General features: G+C 45.4%; 1 protein-coding gene across 2 annotated transcripts in view; it reads left to right on the top strand.

The window, feature by feature from the left end:
* Window positions 1–20,970, top strand: part of LOC143292024 (FMRFamide receptor-like) — a 314,330-nt gene that overhangs the window by 232,893 nt on the left and 60,467 nt on the right. For both annotated transcript variants that reach the window (XM_076602189.1, XM_076602190.1), the window contains one exon: window positions 4,197–4,402. The gene's annotated coding sequence lies outside the window, so the exon portion shown is untranslated. The remainder of the gene's footprint in view (window positions 1–4,196; window positions 4,403–20,970) is intronic.

Below are 20,970 nucleotides of genomic sequence, written 5' to 3'. Positions count from 1 at the left end.
ATATTTTCTCCCCCTCCAGTAGACCTTGAGTGGTGGTCTGGACGCTAGTCATTCGGATGAGACGATAAACCGAGGTCCCGTGTGCAGCATGCACTTAACGCTCGTAAAAGAACCCACGGCAACAAAAGGGTTGTTCCTGGCAAAATTCTGTAGAAAAATCCACTTTGGTAGGAAAAACAAATGAAACTGCACGCAGGAAAAAATACAAAAAAAAATGGGTGGCGCTGTAGTGTAGCGACGCGCTCTCCCTGGGGAGAGCAGCCCGAATTTCACACAGGGAAATCTGTTGTGATAAAAAGAGAAGTACAAATAGAAATATATATATATATATGTATATATATATATATATAGTGTATATAAAAACTTTATTAGCGCAAAAATGAATGCAGCATAGGAACAGTGAATGCTCATTCATTCATTCAAGAAGTCCAGAAAAAAGACCAAACATGTTAAAAGCTTTCTAGGGGCAGGAAAAAAAAGGGTATCTAGGTGGATAGACCAGCGATGCAGACAATCCGAAAAGAACAAACTAGAGAAAGAAAAAGGAGAAGCCAGACAAAGAAAGAGACCGATAGAAAAGATTATATATATATATATATAATTCCAGCATGATGTTATAGTTTCCAGACTGTGGGTATACTGTTTATACTTGCCACAACCCCCGGCCACCTCCACAGACAGCGGGGTAATCAGATCTCAGAGAGGACAGATTTCTAATCATGTTGCTTTGTTCTGGGGACTGACGGGCGCAATAGCCGAGTAGTTTAAGCGTTGGACTTTCAATCTGAGGGTCCTGGGTTCCAATCTCGGTAACCGCGACGCCTGGTGGGTAAAGGGTGGAGATTTTTTTTTTTTTTTCCGATCTCCCAGGTCAACACGATTTTGTGCAGACCTGTTTGTGCCTGAACCTTCTTCGTGTGTATACGCAAGCAGAAGATTAAATACGCGCGTTAAAGATCCCGTAATCCATGTCAGCGTTCGGTGGGTTATGGAAACAATAACATACCCATGGAGTATGGCTGCCTACATGGCGGGGTAAAAAAAAAATTTTTTTTTTTTTCTTAATTTACAAAAAAACGGTCATACACGTAAAAGCCCACTCGTGTAGGTGCGAATGATCGTGGGAGTTGCAGCCCACGAACGAAAAAAGAAATTCTGGGGACTGACTTGACAGTCAGGTTGTTTTACGGCTTCTATGCTGCTGCTGCTGATGCTGCTAATGCCACAGGCGGCTTATCTCTGAGAATCTTCCTCCTTAACACCAAGCGAACTCATGCATTATATATCTTGCTCGCCCTACCTCGCCCCTCCACACCCCTCCCCCCTACCCCCACCCACCCCACCTTGATCAGACAAAAAAAAGCCGATCGTATTCCCTATGAAATACCTCGCCCTCGTCTCACATTGACAGTCAGTGATCCCCCAATCCCCCAAACACTTCAGTGGGAAAAACAAGACTGGATCCTGGTTTGAAAGGAGCTTGATGGAAACAGGATCATCCTTTCTTTTTGTTTTCACTTATTCTGTAGGACAGCAGAAAATAAGCCCCAACAAGAGATTTCAACCTCGTTTGTCAGAGATCGATATTGTGGAGGCGTAGCATGATGACAAGAAAAGGTGCTCTGTGAAAGGATGTTTCATTAATTTGTAATTTAGAGAGAGTCTCATTGTAAATGAATAGCCTCGTTTCTGTTGTCTCTGTCTGCGTATGTATCTAAATATAGCATGATATATAGATATGTACTTGGTAAGCTTCAGTCTTAGCGCTGGCATTTCTAAATGATCATATATGGGTGGTAGAAAACAGAACAGAATAATATCACCAGTAGTAACCATATATATCCTTCACGCGGGCGTGCGCGCACACACACACACACACGCACGCACGCACGCACGCACGCACATACACACACACACACACACACAAACACACACACACACACACACACACACACACACACACACACACACACACACACACACACACACACAAGGCAAAAGGAAGACGGGAAGTTGGTTAAAAAAAAGGGGGGTGGGGTGGGGAGATAAACAAGCCCAACGTAAGTCGTCAGCAGAGACAATACAAAATTAGCAACCGCTGTCATATCATATATGACATAATCTTACCCGGACACAAAACCATATAATGCAGACGAAGAAGAAAACCTTGACAAAGGGGGGTGGGGGGTGGGGGGAATGGGGGGTGGGTGAGGGGGGGGGGGAAACTCATCCACTCAGTGTTTCAGCAGACGTGATCGGTGGTGGTGGTGGTGGTGGGGTGGTGGTGGTGGTGGCAACAACTAAATGGGAGGCAGACAAACCACACGGAAGAGGGAAGGAACGAACGAACGAACGAACGACGAACGAATAACAGTGAAAGAGAAACAGTGAAAACTTTATTTCCAGAAAAAATCCCACAGGGGCGCATGGATCTAAAAGACACATACAATGATGCCATTACAGAAAAAAAATACAAAGAGCAGCTGATGCGCCAAAAAAACAAAACAAAAACAAAAAACAAAAGAGAGAGAGAGAGAGAGAGAGAGAGAGAGAATAAAGAAAAAAAGAAAATATTAAGTAAGACAATGAACAATCAATCAGTCCTTTTAACAAACTCACTCATGCAATCAATTCTTTCAAAACATATTCACACTGGAAATAAGATTTGAACCAACTAATGAAACTAGAAATGAAATAAAACATTTTATATAAATAATACACTAACTTGTACAGAGATAACAATGTTCAAGTCTGCAAAAAAAATCATACACAGGTACATGAGCACACAATTCAAGAATTCATTCCCAGTATAGCCTCTCTTCCCTGCCTCTTCCTTGTCTTCAGTTTCTTCAGTGAGTTATGCATGCGTGTGATTGGCTGGTGCGAAAGCGCTTTGATTTGTCTCTGCACAATATTCAGCGCTATATAAATAGCAGTAGTAGTAGTTGTTGTATATTCTCGTTTGAATATACATGTATGTGTGAGGTGACATTAGCAACGGCAGCAACAGCATCAGGAGCAACAGTGTAGTGCCAGGTACCAATAGCAGACAGAAGGGGCGGCTCCATCCAGCCTCTTGAAAGCTGAGCATTGGTTGTGAAGAGGGATCCATCACATAGCCCTGATGCTGCCCCACACACTCCCACCCCCAACCCCTCACCCACAACCCCAACCCCCACCCCCTGTCTAAGGACCCCCGCAAGGTCTTCAGACGGAAGGGGAGGAGACAGAGGGCTTTGGGAGGTGGTTGGATGGGTAGGGGTGGGGTGAATTTCAGGAGGGAGGCTGGCGTTTAGGGAAAGGGATGGTGGGGGTGGGTACAGAAGGGAGGGGAGGGGGTACAGAAGGGAGGGAAGAGGCGACAGACTGGAAGAGAATGGAGTGGTACTGAAGATTGGGGGGTTGGGGGGGGGGGAGTCTTGGAGTCTGTACCGACGGGCGCAATAGCCGAGTGGTTAAAGCGTTGGACTTTCAATCTGAGGGTCCCGGGTTCGAACCTCGGTAACGGCGCCTGGTGGGAGGGGGGGGGGAGTTGGGGGGGGGGGGTCCGCCTAGCGTTCCAGAGAGGGGAGGGGGCGGGGGTTCCTAGCTGCCTGGAGAGGGGTGACATGGTGGACAGTACTTTGAATATTGTTACACGTTTCCTTCTTCTTCTGCTCCTTCTTTAGTTTTTAAACAGTATTTCATTTGAAACATGTCACAACAAAACACAGATATAGATGAACAGGAGAAAAAGAAAATCTTGTTTGAAGTCCTGTCCAGATACATATACATACTGAATATGTGACGGATGTCATCATAGTTAGAAGTTTATACGTGATCTTACATGAGTTTCAACAAAACTAAGCTAAGATATGTATAGATAAAGTGAACAAAATAAATGATAAACGTGTGGTGGAGAGAGAAGTCAATAGAGAAAGATAGAGAAAGGGAAGTAACAAGGCAAGGGCACAAGTACAGCAGGACAGTCGGACAGTCGAATAGAACTTGACCGACGAAACAAAGCGGCTAAGGCCAACCGTCCCATCCAAAAAAAAATAAAAAATAAAAATTAAAAAAAAAACCGTTTTCTTCTTCTTCTCTTCCCTGCAGTTGTTGTTGTTGTTGTTGATGATGATATTGTCCTCATCATAGTCGATCGTTGTTGTTGCTGTGTTCTTTTGTCACTACAGTGCGACCATATTGTATTGTTGCAGGGTGGCTATCACGTGGATGGATACCCTCAGATGCGGAAGTTCACGCCTTTCGTTATTAATTAATTAACCTGAACTGACCAGCCACCACAGGCTGTGGAACTTGACGTGTGTGCGGGCACCTGTTTGTTTGTTTTCTTTTACTCTTGGAGAAATAAACACAAAGTGGTGCCTGGAACTGGAACTGGAACATAGTGGCTCATTCCATGGTAAGTGGTATGCTGTCTTTTCTTGTTTTGTTGCTGTTCTTTGTATTTGTTCTGTTTGTTGTTGCTGTTGTTGTTGTTGTTGTTTGGGTTGGGTTGTGGGGGGTGGAGGGGTGGATCTGTTCTGTGTGTTTTTTGGATTTTTTTTTTTTTATTATTAGGACAAATCTTTTCATCGACAATAGTTACTCACCCTCTGCATGCATACTATGAGGGGACAAAAATGGGGTAAAGTCCTATGCTGGGATCCTAAATTCAGGAACCTATTTTACCGGCAATGTTTGTGCAGAAGTGATATTACCATTCAGTAGTAGATGCTTTCGCCACTTATTTTGTACGTTATATTTTTGTTTTGTTTTTGTTTGTTTCTTTACTTAGTTTTGATGCGGATTTAGTCACTAATTAACGTGCCACCAACTTGGTTTTTTTTTTTTTATATATATATATACGTTTTGGTCCTACAAACTATGAAAATGTCACCAATAGGTGCGATAATTCAGGACGCTAAAACAGGACATTCCCCAAAAGTGGCATGCCTCGCCAAGTTTCGCTTGGAAGAATGCACATTGCTTTACTGACCCTCCACCCCTACCCCCCTTCCACCCCCCACCCACCCAACCCCCCTCCAAAAAAACAACAACAAAAAACAAAGGAAAAAAAAACACCCTACCCCAAAGTTTTAAGAATTTAGGAGAATGATAAACAAATAAACAAGCACATGTTGTTTTACAGCTCTTATATGTATATTTCTTTTTATTTATTTTTTTCTTCTTGTTTTTCTCTTTTTTTTCTTTCTTTTTTTTTTTTTTTACATATTTTGTCCTTTTCAATTTTCCTCAAGGGGTTAATCTACCAGCAGAAATATATGGAACAATGCAACAGAGTTTTCCTTTCGTTTTGTTTTTGGCTTCTGACATATTGCCTGTCTGTGCGTCTTCTTCTTCTTCTTCTTCTTCTTCTATATCACTTCTTTTCAGTTTGTGTAGATGCTAGATTCAGGACAGTCAGGTGACGACAAACACGTGCAGTTTGGTTCTGTTACAATGTGGATATCAGTCAGCACACTCAGAGAAAAACCAAAAACACATCCACGTACCCAAACAGAGACAGAGACAGAGAGAATGAGTGTGCGCGCGTGCGTGTGTCTGTCTGTCTGTGTTTGTGATATAGGTACGAGAGAATGAGTGTGCGCGCACGCGCGCGTGCGTGTGTCTGTGTCTGTCTGTCTGTCTGTCTGTGTTTGTGATATTGTACGAGTGCTGACGTTTTGGATCGTGATCTGAACAAGTGAATGCCAGTCTGTCTGGCTGTGTTGACTGACATCCACATTACAACAGAATCAAACTGTCTGTCACAGTGTTTGCCTTCACCTGATGACCCTCAATCCAGCATGCCCACCAAATGAAAAGATGAAAGATAAAAAGTGCACACGTGTGCAGTTATCCAGAGCGCGCGCAAGATTGTGTGTGTGTGTGTGTGTGTGTGTGTGTGTGTGTGTGTGCGTGTGTGTGCATATGTGTGTGCGCATGTGTTTGTGTGTGCGTGTGTACGTGTGTGTGTGCATGTTTGTGTGTGTTTGTTTGTGTGGGGGAGGGAGTGGGGGCGGGGGGATGTTGGTGGGTGCGTATGTGTGTGTCTATAGGTGCATGTGTGTGTATGTGTGCATGTGTTTATTTTTTGTGTGTGTGTGTGTGTGTTCATGTGTGTGTGCATGTGTGTGTGCATGTGTGTGTGTGTGTGTGCATGTGTGTGCGTTTATGTGTTTGTGCGCGTGTGTGTGCATGTGTGTGCGTGTGTGTGTGTGTGTGTGTGCATGTGGGGTTGGTGGTGGTGGGTGGGGGATGAGTGGTGTTGGTGTGTGTGTATGTATGTGTGCGCGCGCGCGCGTGCGTGTGTGTGTGTGTGTGTGTGAACTGTTTTCCGGCCGCCATGGCACGCCAGGTGTTGAACCCAGAACCCAACACATCCGTCAGGCTGAGAGGAAAGTGCAGGGGACAGACAGACAGACAGACAGACACCACGCCGAAATGAATGAATGGTGGGCTCGCACGACCACTGTCGCTTTCTTTCACTGCAGGCCCCCTGCCTGTCAACCTGCTAGTAGCTGTAACAACGCCCACAGACGCAAAGAACGATGGAGGATGAGGGGAGGGGTTGTCGGGGTTGGGAGTTAAGGGTGGGGAGGGGGATGGGGGATTGCGGGGGGTGGGGGGGGGGGGGTAGCGTAGGTGTGAATTTATGTGGGAGGAGCGATGTGTGTGTGTGTGTGTGTGTCTGTCTATCTGTCTGTCTGTCTGAGTGTGTGTGCGTGTGAGTGTCTGAGTGTGTGTGTGTGTGTGGGGGGGGGGGGGGCGGGGGGGAGGGGGGGTGAGTGAGTTTGTGTGCGTGCGTGTCTGAGTGCGCGTGTGTGAGTGTGTGTGTGTGTGCGTGCGTGTCTGAGTGCATGTGTGTGAGTGTGTGTGTGTCTGCGTGTGCGTATGTGTGTGTGCGTGTGTGTGCGTGTGTGTGTGTGTGTGTGAATATGTATATGTGTGTGTGTGTGTGTGTGTGTGTGTGTGTGTGTGTGTGTGTGTGTGTGTGTGTGTGTCTGAGTGTCCGCTTCCCTCCTTGAGTAGTTTTACCTGTCAGCAATGCTCGACAACAACTCTGACAATACCACAGACAGAGAAAATTCTGTATGGTGGTGGTGTGTGTGTGTGTGTGGGGGGGGTATTGAGGGAGGTGTTGGGTTGTGGGTAGAAGGGAGCTGATGTGAGTGTGTGTGTGTATATATACATGTGTGCCTGTGCATGTGTGTGTGTGTGTGTGCCCGCGCGCGCGCGCGTGCGCGTGGGTGTGTAATGTTTGCAAGGTTACAATGCAGTACAGTTCATTTCGCAAATCTCCTGGCTTCTATTAACTTTCATAGAAATAGTTCTGGTACTTTATTGTGTGGTTACGGTTAAAACAGATGATACATACATGCCGTAATCTACAAGGATGTACACACTAGTCTCTTACGAATAGTAGAATTTCATTCAAAAGTGAAGAGAAAAAGAAAGAAAGAAAGAAAGAGAAGAACGTCACATTGTATGACTCAAACAAAATATACGTAGATTTCAGTTCCGCTCACAATTTTTTTTATGGACGTATTTCTGTTGCCTCACTGATTCATAGTGGAATTGTGACTTATCGTTTCACTGACACGTAAACAACGGACTGGCTATCGCGTATGTCGCAGAGTCATACTTCACGGATATTTCATTGTTGGTAACAGATGGCTACTGTGTACACCTCCTCACTCCCCCAACATATCAATATTATTTTACGTTTGCACTGTTCAAGCCAACCGTTTGTCTGAATCATCACAGAAATGTGAGGCAACACAAAATACTCTTCTCGTTCGGTACACGGTGTGTCTGTTTAATATATTCCGTTGTTAAGCTTTCACCTCGGCTGCTAATACTCCAACTTTTTTGACTCACTTGTGTAAACAAAGTGAGTCTATGTTTTAACCCGGTGTTCGGTTGTCTGTGTGTGTGTGTGTGTGTGTGTGTGTGTGTGTGTGTGTGTGTGTGTGTGTCTGTGTGTCTGTGTGTCCGTGGTAAACTTTAACATTGACATTTTTTCTGCAAATACTTTGTCAGTTGACACCAAATTTGGCATAAAAATAGGAAAAATTCAGTTCTTTCCAGTCATCTTGTTTAAAACAATATTGCACCTCTGGGATGGGCACCAAAAAATTTTTAAAAAAAGAAGCCTAATTATATGCAAACTGCATTTACTGTTATATTTATATTTTTGTATTCACTAAACTTGGCACTTTGATCTGATATTCTGACCCAACAACAAGAGCAGTCATTATTATCATTTTTTGTTCAAACAGGAACTTCTTTTGCTAAGCATGAAAGTTTTATTTATTTTGCAAACGTTTTGGTGCAGATAGTAAAAAAGGGAAATTACTCTGTAATTAATGCTAGAGGACTTAATTTGCTTTAAACTGATCTTTCTCATCTTAAACATTGCATTTTGAAATTATACTCAATACATAAAAAGCTTGATTTTTTTTAAGTGTATCACAAGTGAGTCTTGAAGGCCTTGCCTCTCTTGTTTATCTTTCTTTCTTTTTTTTCCACTTTTTTTTGGTTGTTTTTTTGTTGTTGGTGGTGGTGGTGGTGGTGGTGTTTTTTTGTCAAGATGAAAACACACCCATCAAAATTTGTAAACGAGGTAAAACAGTGCAATTATTTAAAGAAGTGATGTGCCGTATACCTTATCATCGGCATAGAATTAATGACACATTGCTGAGCATCTTAATGTGTAACAAACAAAGTTCTACCTATATATATTGATACTCTGGGTTCAAAATGAAGGCAATGAAACGAGGCATTTTCTATACGCTGTAAAGACATGTGCACAAACTTTACTGAAAACTCTGCATGAGGAAATTAAAAAAAATTGCTTAAAAACGATTTATGTATTTACAGATAAATTTTGGCTTTGAGAAGGAGGGTTGGGTCCTGACATGACAGACTAGCTACTTTTTTCTGCTTAATCTGTTTCTCGAAACTGTTACTGACTGTGTTGATCAGCATGGCAGTGAAGTGGTGGTTTGTACGAGTACATTGTATTATAGTCAGTCGTGTTCGACTATGACCATGAGAACAGCAGAGGAAGCAACTGCTGTCCCAACTATCTGGGCTAGAATTTGATAATTGTGGAGAGTGTCTTGCCCAAGTTACATCCCCACTCTATCAGCCAAGACGGTTTTAGGACAGTCGGCGTTGGGATGGTTCCCCAAAGGCCAGCTAGCCCCCAAGGCTGCAGCACTAAGAGCCGGTGCAATCTTGCCTCCTCGTTTGAGAGTCACAGTCCTTCACAAGACTAAGCTGTAAATGACTTCCCTTTGCAATGGAGAAACCATTGTTCATCCAGCTCTCACTTTGATGTTGCACGTTACCCAGAATGTTAAAGGGCTTGCTTTTGCTGTTGTTGGTGGTGGTGATGGTGGTGGTGGTGGTGGTGTAATCGTTGTAGTTGTTGTTTCTGCTCATTCTAGGCAGAAAACAACGCTTGGAGGTTTGGGGTTTCACGAAACACCTGTATGAGTGATGGGAAATCAAGCACAATGCTTTCGCTTCCTGTCGAGGATCCAACATTTCCAGCCCAAGGCACAGGGCGCGGAGCAGCACGCAGATGTTTCTCTCTCTCTCTCTCCCTCCCTGTGTGTGTGTGTGTGTGTGTGTGTGTGTGTGTGTGTGTTCCTCAAGGCCTGACTAAGCGCGTTGGGGTCACGCTGATGGTCAGGCATCTGCTTAGCAGATGCGGTGTAGATGCGGTGTAGCGTATATGGATTTGTCCGAACGCTGTGGCGCCTTCTTGAGTAACTGAACTAAACTGAACAGAACTCTGTGTGTGTGTGTGTGTGTGCGTGTGTGCGTGTGTGTGTGTGTGTGTGTCTGTGTGTGTGTGTGTGTGTGTGTGTGTGTGTGTGTGTGTGGACGCCAGTGTCATACGACAATTACCAAAAGTGATTTTATGTGTCTGTGACTGTGTCTGTAGCTGTGTGTCGGTTTGTCTGTCTATGTCTATGTGAGTGTGTGTGTGTGTGTGTTGTTTTTGTTTGGTTGGTTGTTTTTTTCATAGCACTTGGGACTGTCAATCCCAATCTGCATAGACTGTTGCGCAACCCCTCGTCATGCATGATCCGAATACTGGCTACAGGTGTTCAGTGCAATGAACTCACTGGGGACCAGTGCAATGAACCAGTGCAATGAACTCACTGAGGATCAGTGGAAAGAGCAATGAACTTATTGAGGACCGGTGCGATGAACTCCCTGAGGAATGGTGCAATGAACTCCCTGAGGACCGGTGCAATGAACTCCCTGAGGACCGGTGCAATGAACTCCCTGAGGACCGGTGAACTCCCTGAGGACCGGTGAACTCCCTGAGGAATGGTGCAATGAACTCCCTGAGGACCGGTGAACTCCCTGAGGAATGGTGCAATGAACTCCCTGAGGAATGGTGCAATGAACTCCCTGAGGACCGGTGCAATGAACTCACTGAGGACCGGTGCAATGAACTCCCTGAGGACCGGTGCAATGAACTCCCTGAGGACCGGTGCAATGAACTCACTGAGGACCGGTGCAATGAACTCCCTGAGGACCGGTGCAATGAACTCCCTGAGGACCGAACTATCAGTCTGGATGCAGTCAGTTTACACAATCAGCGTGATCAAAACACAAACAAAAGCCTCAGTTCCCTGCAGTCCCCGCGTTGGCAAGGCAAGTACTGTTGAAAGCGTCAGTTCAAAAGGGGGAACAGAGGGGCAGCGTGCGTGAACCTGTTTGCTGTGGGATGCATAGCAGATGTCAGTGGTTGGTGGTAAATAAAGCGCATGGTGTGCGGGTGTTCGCGATTCATCTTGGTTATACGTCTGCATCATTTATGCTTTCGTTGGTGGTGGTGGTGGTGGTGGTGGTGGAAGGCGTTAATGAATTGTCTTACCCCCACCACCACCACCCTCCCCTACCCTTCGATCCCTGCCCCCGTCTCTGTCTCTGTCTGTCTGTCTGTCTGTCTGCCTCTCTCTCTCTATCTCTTCTCTCTCTCTCTCTCTCTCTCTCTCGCGCGCGCGCGCGCGCGCGCGCGCTCTCTCCACCTACCCTCCCCCTCTCTCTCTATCTCTTGTCTGTCTGTCTGTCTGTCTCTCTCTCTCTCTCTCTCTCTCTCTCTCTCTCCCTCTCTCTCTCTCTCTCTTTCTTCTTGTCTTTTACTTCTTCTTTCTTCTTTTCTTTCTGTTCTAAGTATTATTTGTGCATGTACTTATGTTTTTCGTCTTTTTCGTGGGACAGAATTGAAATTTATTCATGCAATGTCATGCTTTTGTATTGATCAATTGTTGTTGTTTTTTTATGTTTTCCCTTTTCGTGAGGGCAGGATGAAAACAAGCCATTTGTTCTTATTCCTTTATTCCCCCTCAATAAAAAAAAGATTCGTTCGTTCGTTGGTTCGTTTGTTTTCTCTCTGCCCTCTCTCTGTATTTCACTCACTCTCTCTCACTCTCCCCCTCTCCCTCTCTCTCCGTTTGTTCGTGCGGGCGCATTTTCTTCCTGTTTATATATTATACATGTGTCTGCACATTCTTGAGTGTCCAGTGTGAGTAGCTAGCCGAGGAGGCTGTGGATGTTACTCTCAGGATGCTGTGTGATCTGATGGCCCTGGTGATGGAGGCTGTGGATGTTACTGTCAGCATGCTGTGTGATGTGATGGCCCTGGTGATGGAGGCTGTGGATGTTACTGTCAGCATGCTGTGTGATGTGATGGCCCTGGTGATGGAGGCTGTGGATGTTACTGTCAGTATACTGTGTGATCTGATGGCCCTGGTGATGGAGGCTGTGGGTGTTACTGTCAGTATACTGTGTGATCTGATGGCCCTGGTGATGGAGGCTGTGGGTGTTACTGTCAGTATACTGTGTGATCTGATGGCCCTGGTGATGGAGGCTGTGGATGTTACTGTCAGGTGCTGTGTGATGTGATGGCCCTGGTGATGGAGGCTGTGGATGTTACTGTCGTGATGATGTGTGATGTGATGGCCCTGGTGGTGGAGGCTGTGGATGTTACTGTCGTGATGATGTGTGATGTGATGGCCCTGGTGATGGAGGCTGTGGATGTTATTGTCAGGTGCTGTGTGATGTGATGGCCCTGGTGATGGAGGCTGTGGATGTTACTGTCGGGACGCTGTGTGATGTGATGGCCCTGGTGATGGAGGCTGTGGATGTTACTGTCGGGACGCTGTGTGATGTGATGGCCCTGGTGATGGAGGCTGTGGGTGTTACTGTCAGGTGCTGTGTGATGTGAAGGCCCTGGTGATGGAGGCTGTGGATGTTACTGTCAGGTGCTGTGTGATGTGATGGCCCTGGTGATGGAGGCTGTGGATGTTACTGTCGGGACGCTGTGTGATGTGATGGCCCTGGTGATGGAGGCTGTGGATGTTACTGTCGGGACGCTGTGTGATGTGATGGCCCTGGTGATGGAGGCTGTGGATGTTACTGTCAGGATGCTGTGTGATGTGATGGCCCTGGTGATGGAGGCTGTGGATGTTACTGTCAGGATGCTGTGTGATGTGATGGCCCTGGTGATGGAGGCTGTGGATGTTACTGTCAGGATGCTGTGTGATGTGATGGCCCTGGTGATGGAGGCTGTGGATGTTATTGTCAGGTGCTGTGTGATGTGATGGCCCTGGTGATGGAGGCTGTGGGTGTTACTGTCAGGATGATGTGTGATGTGATGGCCCTGGTGATGGAGGCTGTGGATGTTACTGTCGGGACGCTGTGTGATGTGATGGCTCTGGTGATGGAGGCTGTGGATGTTACTGTCAGGATGCTGTGTGATGTGATGGCCCTGGTGATGGAGGCTGTGGATGTTACTGTCAGGATGCTGTGTGATGTGATGGCCCTGGTGATGGAGGCTGTGGATGTTACTGTCAGGATGCTGTGTGATGTGATGGCCCTGGTGATGGAGGCTGTGGATGTTATTGTCAGGTGCTGTGTGATGTGATGGCCCTGGTGATGGAGGCTGTGGGTGTTACTGTCAGGATGATGTGTGATGTGATGGCCCTGGTGATGGAGGCTGTGGATGTTACTGTCGGGACGCTGTGTGATGTGATGGCTCTGGTGATGGAGGCTGTGGATGTTACTGTCAGGATGCTGTATGATGTGATGGCCCTGGTGATGGAGGCTGTGGGTGTTACTGTCAGGATGCTGTATGATGTGATGGCCCTGGTGATGGAGGCTGTGGATGTTACTGTCAGGATGTTGTGTGATGTGATGGCCCTGGTGATGGAGGCTGTGGGTGTTACTGTCAGGATGATGTGTGATGTGATGGCCCTGGTGATGGAGGCTGTGGATGTTACTGTCGGGACGCTGTGTGATGTGATGGCTCTGGTGATGGAGGCTGTGGATGTTACTGTCAGGATGCTGTATGATGTGATGGCCCTGGTGATGGAGGCTGTGGGTGTTACTGTCAGGATGCTGTATGATGTGATGGCCCTGGTGATGGAGGCTGTGGATGTTACTGTCAGGATGTTGTGTGATGTGATGGCCCTGGTGATGGAGGCTGTGGATGTTACTGTCAGGATGCTGTATGATGTGATGGCCCTGGTGATGGAGGCTGTGGATGTTACTGTCAGGATGTTGTGTGATGTGATGGCCCTGGTGATGGAGGCTGTGGGTGTTACTGTCAGCATGCTGTGTGATCTGATGGCCCTGGTGATGGAGGCTGTGGATGTTACTGTCAGCATGCTGTGTGATCTGATGGCCCTGGTGATGGAGGCTGTGGATGTTACTGTCAGGATGCTGTGTGATGTGATGGCCCTGGTGATGGAGGCTGTGGATGTTACTGTCAGGATGCTGTGTGATGTGATGGCCCTGGTGATGGAGGCTGTGGATGTTACTGTCAGGATGCTGTGTGATGTGATGGCCCTGGTGATGGAGGCTGTGGGTGTTACTGTCAGGTGCTGTGTGATGTGAAGGCCCTGGTGATGGAGGCTGTGGATGTTACTGTCAGGATGCTGTATGATGTGATGGCCCTGGTGATGGAGGCTGTGGGTGTTACTGTCAGGTGCTGTGTGATGTGAAGGCCCTGGTGATGGAGGCTGTGGGTGTTACTGTCAGGATGCTGTGTGATGTGAAGGCCCTGGTGATGGAGGCTGTGGGTGTTACTGTCAGGATGATGTGTGATGTGATGGCCCTGGTGATGGAGGCTGTGGATGTTACTGTCAGGATGCTGTGTGATGTGATGGCCCTGGTGATGGAGGCTGTGGGTGTTACTGTCAGGATGATGTGTGATGTGATGGCCCTGGTGATGGAGGCTGTGGGTGTTACTGTCAGGATGCTGTGTGATGTGATGGCCCTGGTGATGGAGGCTGTGGATGTTACAGTCAGGATGCTGTGTGATGTGATGGCCCTGGTGATGGAGGCTATGGGTGTTACTGTCAGGTGCTGTGTGATGTGATGGCCCTGGTGATGGAGGCTGTGGGTGTTACTGTCAGGATGATGTGTGATGTGATGGCCCTGGTGATGGAGGCTGTGGATGTTACTGTCAGGATGCTGTGTGATGTGATGGCCCTGGTGATGGAGGCTGTGGGTGTTACTGTCAGGATGCTGTGTGATGTGATGGCCCTGGTGATGGAGGCTGTGGATGTTACTGTCAGGATGCTGTGTGATGTGATGGCCGTGGTGATGGAGGCTGTGGGTGTTACTGTCAGGATGCTGTGTGATGTGATGGCCCTGGTGATGGAGGCTGTGGATGTTACTGTCAGGATGCTGTGTGATGTGATGGCCCTGGTGATGGAGGCTGTGGGTGTTACTGTCAGGATGCTGTGTGATGTGATGGCCCTGGTGATGGAGGCTGTGGATGTTACTGTCAGGATGATGTGTGATGTGATGGCCCTGGTGATGGAGGCTGTGGATGTTAGTCAGGATGCTGTGTGATGTGATGGCCCTGGTGATGGAGGCTGTGGATGTTACAGTCAGGATGATGTGTGATGTGATGGCCCTGGTGATGGAGGCTGTGGGTGTTACTGTCAGGATGCTGTGTGATGTGATGGCCCTGGTGATGGAGGCTGTGGATGTTACAGTCAGGATGATGTGTGATGTGATGGCCCTGGTGATGGAGGCTGTGGATGTTACTGTCAGGATGCTGTGTGATGTGATGGCCCTGGTGATGGAGGCTGTGGGTGTTACTGTCAGGTGCTGTGTGATCTGATGGCTCTGGTGATGGAGGCTGTGGATGTTACTGTCGGGATGCTGTGTGATGTGATGGCCCTGGTGATGGAGGCTGTGGATGTTACTGTCAGGATGCTGTGTGATGTGATGGCCCTGGTGATGGAGGGTGTGGGTGTTACTGTCAGGATGCTGTATGATGTGATGGCCCTGGTGATGGAGGCTGTGGATGTTACTGTCGAGATGCTGTGTGATGTGATGGCCCTGGTGATGGAGGCTGTGGATGTTATTGTCAGGTGCTGTGTGATGTGATGGCCCTGGTGATGGAGGCTGTGGGTGTTACTGTCAGCATGCTGTGTGATGTGATGGCCCTGGTGATGGAGGCTGTGGATGTTACTGTCAGGATTCTGTGTGATGTGATGGCCCTGGTGATAGAGGGTCTGACCAGGAAGACGGGAGTCACGTCAAGGCCTGGGTTGTAGTTCTTTTTTTCTCTCTTCTCCTCCTTCTATTTGCTGGAACGTGAGCGGCGATGGTCTGACTTACAGTCTTTCAAATAAGACGATAATAAACCACCACGTATTGAAGTTTTAAAAGAAACCACGGTAAGTAGAGAGTTGTTGTCCGTGGCAACAACATAAACAGTAGAAAAATCCGCTTTTGGATAGTGAAAAGATGAATGAAACACATTTATGCAGGGAACAAACAAACAAACAACAACAACAACAGAAAACAACAACGGTAGTTGTGGGGAGAACAATACTAGAGTGACCTGGATTCCACACTGAAGTATCATGTTATGTTGTGACTGAAGAATAATGTGAAAAATCATGTTGCTCCGTGACGTAGGTGAGGAAGTAGGGATGGGGATGTTGTTGATTAAACTCATGCAGTTCACAGCACACGCTGACGACACGACAAAAACAAACAATCTAGAGATAGGCATGGAGACAGAAGATATAACAAAAACAATCTAGAGATAGGCATGGAGACAGAAGATATAACAAAAACAATCTAGAGATAGGCATGGAGACAGAAGATATAACAGAAACAAACAATCTAGAGATAGGCATGGAGACAGAAGATATAACAAAAACAATCTAGAGATAGGCATGGAGACAGAAGATATAACAAAAACAATCTAGAGATAGGCATGGAGACAGAAGATATAACAAAAACAATCTAGAGATAGGCATGGAGACAGAAGATATAACAAAAACAAATAATCTTGAGACAGAAGATATAACAAAAACAATCTAGAGATAGGCATGTTGACAGAAGATATAACAGAAACAATCTAGAGATAGGCATGTTGACAGAAGATATAATAAAAACAAACAATCTAGAGACAGGCATGGAGACAGAAGATATAACAAAAACAATCTAGAGATAGGCATGGAGACAGAAGATATAATAAAAACAATCTAGAGATAGGCATGGAGACAGAAGATATAACAAAAACAATCTAGAGATAGGCATGGAGACAGAAGATATAACAAAAACAAATAATCTTGAGACAGAAGATATAACAAAAACAATCTAGAGATAGGCATGTTGACAGAAGATATAATAAAAACAAACAATCTAGAGACAGGCATGGAGACAGAAGATATAACAAAAACAATCTAGAGATAGGCGTGGAGACAGAAGATATAATAAAAACAATCTAGAGATAGGCGTGGAGACAGAAGATATAATAAAAACAATCTAGAGATAGGCATGGAGACAGAAGATATAATAAAAACAATCTAGAGATAGGCATGGAGACAGAAGATATAACAAAAACAATCTAGAGATAGGCATGGAGACAGAAGATATAACAAAAACAATCTAGAGATAGGCATGGAGACAGAAGATATAACAGAAACAATCTAGAGATAGGCATGGAGACAGAAGATATAACAGAAACAAACAATCTAGAGATAGGCATGGAGACAGAAGATATAACAGAAACAAACAATCTAGAGATAGGCATGGAGACAGAAGATATAACAAAAACAATCTAGAGATAGGCATGGAGACAGAAGATATAACAAAAACAATCTAGAGATAGGCATGGAGACAGAAGATATAATAAAAACAAACAATCTAGAGATAGGCATGGAGACAGAAGATATAATAAAAACAAACAATCTAGAGATAGGCATGTTGACAGAAGATATAACAAAAACAATCTAGAGATAGGCATGGAGACAGAAGATATAACAAAAACAATCTAGAGATAGGCATGGAGACAGAAGATATAATAAAAACAAACAATCTAGAGATAGGCATGGAGACAGAAGATATAACAAAAACAATCTAGAGATAGGTATGGAGACAGAAGATATAATAAAAACAAACAATCTAGAGATAGGTATGGAGACAGAAGATATAACAAAAACAATCTAGAGATAGGTATGGAGACAGAAGATATAACAAAAACAATCTGAATATAGGCATGGAGACAGAAGATATAACAGAAACAAACAATCTAGAGATGGGCATGGAGACAGAAGATATAACAAAAACAATCTGAATATAGACATGGAGACAGAAGATATAACAAAAACAAACAATCTAGAGATAGGCATGGAGACAGAAGATACAATAAAAATAAAAACAACCTAGAGATAGGCATGGAGACAGAAGATACAATAAAAAAAATAAATCTAGAGATAGGCATGGAGACAGAAGATGTAACAAAAAACAATCTAGAGATAGGTATGGAGACAGAAGATATAACAAAAACAAACAATCTACAGATAGGCATGGAGACAGAAGATATAACAAAAACAATCTAGAGATAGGCATGGAGACAGAAAATATAACAAAAACAATCTAGAGATAGGCATGGAGACAGAAGATATAACAAAAACAATCTAGAGATAGGCATGGAGACAGAAGATATAACAGAAACAAACAATCTAGAGATAGGCATGGAGACAGAATATATAACAAAAACAATCTAGAGATAGGCGTGGAGGCATGAGACATAAATAAACCAGTCAACCAGGTGAATGACCTGCTTAACAGACGCCGCACTCCGCAACCTCACAGAACAACAAGAGGTTTCAAAGCTCGCCACTGTCCCTAATGGACGAGCGCGCGTCTTTGATCGGCGACACAGAACCAGCGCTTCATTGAACTGGTGAAATAAAACAGAACTTTCTTTCCCCACCCCCGGCACACTTTCTCCGTTAAGCACAAAGGCAAAAACCCTCCATCCCCCTTACCCCTAACTCCCTCACATCCCACCCTCCCTAAAGACACAGCAAACAGACGTTCAAGGAAGTGAGAGACATTTCTCTAAAGACTCGGTTTTCCTGTCCTCCCTGTCCAAAGTACCGACTGATTTCCGCGCACTGTCCTGTGACACTCGGTGCTGTCCAGACACGAGAACTTGCTGGCTGGGGGGGTATCTGGCCAGCAAAGTACGGCGCGGCACGCGAGGGGGAAACGTCGGGACGCGGCGGGGTGTGTAGGAAGACCCTTAATGACTTTGACCTGCGTCGTTGTAGTTGGGATGGCGGAAAGAGAGGACTCCTTCGTGAGATGGAATGAGTAAAAGATAACTCACATCTTTAGTGCCCCCGTAACGGGTTTTTAACTTGCGGGGGGGTAGGGGGGGTCTAGAACTATCAACCTATCTGTCTGTCTGTCTGTCTGTCTCTCTCTCGCTCTCTGTCTCTCTTTCGGCCTGCCTGTCTGATTCTCATCCCCATTGGTCTGTCTGTCTGTCTGTCTGTCTGTCTGTCTGTCTCTCTCTCTCTCGCTCTCTGTCTCTCTCTCCAACACCCCCTCTTGTGAGCTGCCTCTCTCTATCATTTACTAACTTATGAATCATGCTTTTCTGGTTTTGTTCTTCGACATTTGTTGATTTCTTTCACACCTGCTTGCAAGTGGCCTTCCTGTACTATAATTATCGATAATACAGTGTGCCATATCCATACTGTGCAATACGGGTCTTCTTACATTTAAATTATTGCCACTCCAACAATGAGCTCTGGTAAAAAAAAAAAAATTCATTAAAGAAATTTTTTACTATAATATATATGTTTAGACATTATAAATTTATACGTGCGTGTGTGCGTATGAGTGTGTGTGTGTGTGTGTGTGTGTGTGTGTGTGTGTGTGTGTGTGTGTGTGTGTGCGATATATATATATATATATGTGTGTGTGTGTGTGTGTGTGTGTGTGTGTGTGTGTGTGTGTGTGTGTGTGTGTGTGCGATATATATATATATATATGTGTGTGTGTGTGTGTGTGTGTGTGTGATGCTCCAATCGTTGTTCAGCAGAAAAAGAATGTCTCTGAACTAAGCACCCTCCACCCTGGTGTGCTGTGCTGGGCTCTAAGCAACAAAGAAAGAAAGACAGACAGACAGAAAGAAAGAAACCAAACACCCACCCACCCACCCATCCATCCCCCTCACCTCTGGCCACAAATTATCCCTCCTGAGAGAGAACGGCGGAACCAGGAAGGGGGAATAGAAGAAGAAGAAGAAGAAGAAGAAGAAGAAGAAGAAGCTAGGGGGTTAACTAGAAGTATCAGCAGTGGCACGTACAAACTTACTGACCCTCCCCCTATGTAATTATCACCTTCGGGCTGCGGTCCGAAGACTGCAGCTCTGGACAGCTTGACCCTAAGGAGTGTCAATGATCAGGTCCTTAACTCACTCAGTACGGCCAGTCCTCTCTTCTCCTCTACACAGACCCCTCGGATGTCCAGTGGGTGTCTCAATGACCCAACCTTTAGCTTCCGTCGTCAGAATTGTGGTATTCTTTGTCAACATTCACGTCTTCAGTATAGGAGCCTTCCGCTTGCAATATTTGATGATGGTAATTGGGGTGAAACGCTGTTAACGTCGTCTCTTTCGCCGTTCGTATGGAGAGAGTTAAACTCCACCCGGTGTAGTGGCCGCAGACAACTCTCTGTCCTCCAAAGAACTCCCCCCCCCCTCTTCCCCACCCTCCGTTCTCCCCTCTCCCCTTCCCCCGACCCCCACCTCCAGGTCTTGACCACGAACCACTCCAACAGGACTGACCGGACTTCCTGGTCAGTTCGTCACACCCGTCCACCGCCATTGCTGCCCCCTGCTCTGTTCATGGGAAAAGTGATAATATAGATAGATAGATAGATAGATAGATAGATAGATAGATAGACAGATAGATAGACAGATGTTAGATTCGACTTTTGGCTGAGAAACTGATTGGTATGAGTGACGAGCGTTTGAATGCACATGTAATTTCCAATCAGATTGATAACGATGTATTGTATTGTATTGTATTGTATTGTATTGTAGATAGATGTTAGACTCGACTTTTGGCTGAGAGACTGACTGGTGTAAGTGACGAGCCTTTAACTGCAATGGAATTTCCAATCGGATTAATAAAGATGTATTGTACTGTATTGTATTGTACTGTATTGTAGATAGATGTTAGACTCGATTTTTGGCTGAGAGACTGACTGGTGAAAGTGACAAGCCTTTAACTGCAATGGAATTTCCAATCGTATTAATAAAGATGTATTGTACTTTATTGTATTGTATTGTATATAGATAGGTAGACAGATAGATAAATAAATAACTTGCTCATATACAACACGAATTACCCACATACCCCCTTTTGCAGAATGAACGTTTCATGTTGAACCTGTCATTCTATGTAAAGCAAATTTGTTGTTGTTGTTGTTGTTTTTGGTGGGGGAACAGTGGGAGGGTGAATTAGTGTTTGATTTTTTATGGGAGAAAAAAAGGGGTTTCTTTTGTTGTTGCTTGAACGATTTATTGTATGTCTAATTTTGTCTTGTACAGTGTGAGAGATAAATCACAACCCTTTTGACTTTCCGAATTCGCCTACGAAGGATGAAATCAAAAACGGGAATGAA

The sequence above is a fragment of the Babylonia areolata genome, chromosome 18 (assembly GCF_041734735.1).
Source record: "Babylonia areolata isolate BAREFJ2019XMU chromosome 18, ASM4173473v1, whole genome shotgun sequence".
Classification (NCBI taxonomy): Eukaryota; Metazoa; Mollusca; class Gastropoda; order Neogastropoda; family Buccinidae; genus Babylonia; species Babylonia areolata.
The sequence above is the reverse complement of the archived record's forward strand: the minus strand, read 5'-3'. Positions and strand labels throughout refer to the sequence as shown.